The sequence below is a fragment of the Cervus canadensis genome, chromosome 32 (genome assembly GCF_019320065.1).
Source record: "Cervus canadensis isolate Bull #8, Minnesota chromosome 32, ASM1932006v1, whole genome shotgun sequence".
NCBI lineage: Eukaryota > Metazoa > Chordata > Mammalia > Artiodactyla > Cervidae > Cervus > Cervus canadensis.
The window spans coordinates 20,289,999-20,294,304 of NC_057417.1; the positions used below are offsets into that span (position 1 = coordinate 20,289,999).

Sequence of the window (4,306 nt, forward strand, 5' to 3'; positions counted from 1 at the left end):
AAATAATCACTTTCCAGAACGTATGACGATATAGTATTCAAAGGGATGAAATCCCTGTCCATCTGAGTTGTAAATCAGCCAGTGCTCATATATGCGGGATAAGTTGCTACCTATGTGGGAGTCATTCCACCACAATGCCCTCCTTCTTGCTTTGTGTCAGGAAGAATTCATCTAAAAATAGGAGCAGATCTGGTTTCCTTGACACATCACATGAGGTTCAAAGAGTCATCTGCTCTCCTGCGTGATGTGTTCTGCAAATGCATTAAGACAGAGATACTGTGTGGTGCATTCAGCCACCCCTGCTCAGATGGTGTGTGCCTGGGGCAAGTTACTCATGTATATATTTTTAAACAGGAGAAAATCAAAGTTTAGTAACACGTATATATGGGAGAGAGTCAGAAAAAACTGAGTAACACCAAAGTGGCTGCAGCCCCGCCAGCCTCATCTAAAGACAAAAGATGTTAAGGGTGGGGAGAGTCAGCTCTGGGAGATGACCAGAAAAAAATACACAGTTAAACAAGGAGACCAAGCCAGTCAATCTTAAAGGAAATCAACCCTGAATATTCATTGGAAGGACTGATGCAGAAGCTCCAAGTACACAAGGGTGATTGTGACGCAGACTTAAACATTATCTTCTCTGAAGATAAGAATTTGTAGAGTTGATAATAAAATTATGGAATGCTTTACCAATTTGCTTGGCATCCTTGTGCAGGGAGGCCTTGCTAATCTCTCTTTTCCTACAATTTTAGTACATGTGCTGCTGAAGTGAGCACCTGGGGCAAGTTATTTTACTTCTCTCTGCTTCTGTTTCCTCACCTAAAAACGGGTGATAACTGTACTCATCTCTTAGGGTTCACTCCAGAACATGGCCTGGTGCATGGTGAGTGCCAAGGAAATGTTTCTATAGGAATCAAGTGTGCACAAGTGTGCAACAGTGTCTCATTTCTAAGGAGTGGCTCCATCCAGTGGAAATGAGAAAAGCCTAAGATTCCTAATTATCCCTCATGTTTTATTTATACACCTAAATCATGCATTTCCAGCATTTTGTACATATGCCTTGATTTTGTTCTTTTCCTTCCCAGTTGAATGCAGTGCAGACCAACTGCTCACACCCAGCTGAGAGTCAGTGATTTTAGCATCCATGTGCTCCCATGCTCAGCTGCTTCAATCATGTCTGACTCTGCGACCCCATGGACTGTAGCCCGCCAGGCTCCTCTGTCTGTGAGATGTTCTAGGCAAGAATACTGGAGTGGGTTACCATGCCCTCCCCCAGGGGATCTTCCCAACCCAGTGATAGAACCTGAGTCTCCGGCGTCTCCTGCGTATCCTGGGTCTCCTGCGTTACAAGCTGATTCTTTACGGCTGAGCCATTGGGGAAGGCCCATTAGCATCCACAGTACTTAGTATGTCTCAGCTTTGTCCCTATTGTACCGAGGTTATGAGATCTTGCACGTTTTCTCTAGTATCATCATTTTTTCACGTCCACTCGTTTCATGTAAGTGAAAGCAAAATGGTCAACTAGCCACAACTAATCATACACACAGGCTAAAGTAGCTTGAACTTCATGTGATCAAAAACTTTTACTGAGGTCACTTGGAAAATGGAAATGGAGTTTCCCACCTGGAGGGGCTCACAGCCTTATGAGGGGTAAACATAAAGGAATGTATAATCTTCAGAGTGTGGTGAATGAGCACAGTGGACAGACATATGGAGATTCAGCCGAGGACAGAGAAGGAAAGGATCTCACCTGTGGCCAGGAAAGTGTGGTCACCGATGACTGGATCACAGAAAAGAGAGGAGCCGGCTGAGGTCCATCCAGCACAGCCACTTATCTTGGGCAAATTACTTAAAGTTTCCCTGGACCATCACTGGAGAAGGCAATGGCACCCCACTCCAGTACTCTTGCCTGCAAAATCCCATGGACGGAGGCGCCTGGTAGGCTGCAGTCCATGGGGTCGCACAGAGTCGGACACAACTGAAGTGACTTAGCAGTAAGACCGTCATTAATAAAAGAAGGATAAGATCTGCTTCATTAAAAAACTGCTGGCACTTCCCTGGTGGTCCAGTGGTTAGGACTCTGCATTTCCACTGCAGAGGGCATGGGTTCGATTCCTGGTCAGGGAACTAAGATTCCAAAATTGGATGGCCAAAAGAAAAAAAAGATACAAATGAACTTATTTACAAAACAGAAATAGACTCACAGATATAGAAAGCAAATTTAGGGTTACCAAAGGGGAAAGGATTATGAGAGATAGGTTAGGAATTTGAGATTAACAGATATACCCTATTATTATAAAATAGATCAACAACAAGGCTCTACTTATAGCACTTATACTTACCTTGCAATAACCTATAATAGAAAAGAATCACTTCGTCGTACATCTGAAACATAAATCAACTGTACTTCAATATAAATAAATAATTTTTTAAAGAAAAAGACCCACTTCAAAGGGTTATTATTATTATTTTGGCTGCACCAGGTCTTAGTTGCAGCACTCGGGATCTAGTTCCCCGACCAGGGATGGAACCCACGGCCCCCCGCATTGGGAATGCAGAGTCTTAGCCACTGGACCACCAGGGAAGTCTCAGAGAGGATTAAATGAGATAGAAAAATGTGCTCAGTAAATTGTAAGGCACATAGAAGACAGAATTAGTTATGGCCAGGAGCAGTATCATAGGAGGAATAGAGATATTAGAACAGGGTAGGATGGTCAGTGGCAGGGAACGGATCATCAAACAAAGTGAGAACCTTCATTACAAGCGAACAGCATCAGGGCAGATCAGGCGGCAGCCGACGATTAGCCCCCCAGGCAAGCCGTGAATGGAGCCAAGAGCAGACCATGATATTTATGATGACTAATCCATCCTTGCTGGGGTGGGGAAAAGGGGCAAAGGGGGCCAACTCCACTCTGGGAAGCTGAGAATCAACAACGAAGAGAGCTGGGGCTCCTGCCAAAATCCTCAGCTTTCTTCATGGGGGAGAGGAAGAGATTATTGGCTGATGGAGGGTTGGTGGCATTGGGCAGGACCCTAGGGAAGCAGTGAAAGGTTTGGAAGAGCCACTGTCCAGAGGGGAGAGAGGGTTGCCCAGATCCATGTTAAAGGGTGACTAGGCGCACTGACTGTGATGGGTTGTGTGATTTTCTCCAATAGGACAAAGGACAGGTGGTTGTGTTAGTTCAAGGGGAAAGGCTGGCAAGGGCTGGAAGGAGAGGGGTTGAAGCAATTCACAATGATGTCAAGTTAATAGAGGAAGCAGAGTGAGGTCAGGGAGGGTAGTCAGTGATGGATTTTCTGGATGTGGGCACCAGGAAACAGAAATGTCAATAAGGTGGACCAGTGGGTGGAGTGAGAAAAAGGGGAGGCTCAGAGCTTGGGGAATCTGATGGTCAATGTAGAGCAATCCTTAATGGTAACAAGGTTTAAGGTGGTCCCTAACGTGAAGAGGCAGATTCTTCAGGTTCCTGAAAGATAAGATGAGAAGTAATGCTTCATCAAGGTGGAAGAGGACCAAAGTTCTGAATGTGACCCTTTATGTAACATATCTAGTATTATCACCACAACAACCCTTCAAGTTGAGGATATGTGAAAAATGGAAATTCAGACACAAATGAAGAAGATTGCCAAGTCCCTCAGAATTATTAAGATGGGTGGTGGTGGTTTAGTCTCTAAGTCATGTCTGACTCTTGTGATCCCATGGACTATGGCCCACCAGGCTCCTCTGTCCATGGGATTTTCCACACAAGAATACTGGAGTAGTTTGCCATTTCCTTCTCCAATTAAGATGGGAAGCTCAGGTAATTCCCTGGTGGTTCAGTGGTAAAGAACCCGCCTGCCAATGAAGGCCACTTGAAGCATGAAACCAGAACTCTGGTTGCAGTAACATTATTTAAGAAGGAGTCTTTGGGCTTCAGCCAGGATGGGTGGGATAAGCATGGCAGGACGAGAGCACAGTTGTCTCCCCCAATGCCTGCTGATGATGCTCTTCTAGCCTGAGGTTGGTAGCCTCCACATTTCACCCAGGAGCCAGGTTCACTGAGGTCCTCCGCAATGTGGACGGGGAAGGTGTGGAATTGTCATTGCCGGAGGAACAGAAGTTCTGAGCAGAAAGTAAGGAGAAGTGGATGAACTCAGCAGTTGTAAATTTGGTCACCCGCAGTTCCTCAAACAGTTACACACAGAATTACCATATGACTGAGAAATTCTACTCCTAGATATATACAGAAGAGAAACTGAAAACATATGTCCACACAAAAACCTGGACCTGAATGGTTCTAGCAGCTCTACTTGTAATAGCCAGAGTGGA

At 45.1% G+C, this 4,306-nt stretch overlaps 2 non-coding genes across 2 annotated transcripts; one reads left to right on the top strand and one right to left on the bottom strand.

Moving 5' to 3' along the window:
• Positions 1-667: 667 nt before the first annotated feature.
• Positions 668-773, bottom strand: LOC122433642. The gene has a single exon (XR_006267138.1). It is a non-coding gene; the product is annotated as a U6 spliceosomal RNA (small nuclear RNA).
• Positions 774-2,051: 1,278 nt separating this feature from the next.
• TRNAG-UCC lies at positions 2,052-2,124 on the top strand. Its single transcript has one exon. It is a non-coding gene; the product is annotated as a tRNA-Gly (tRNA).
• Positions 2,125-4,306: the final 2,182 nt, after the last annotated feature.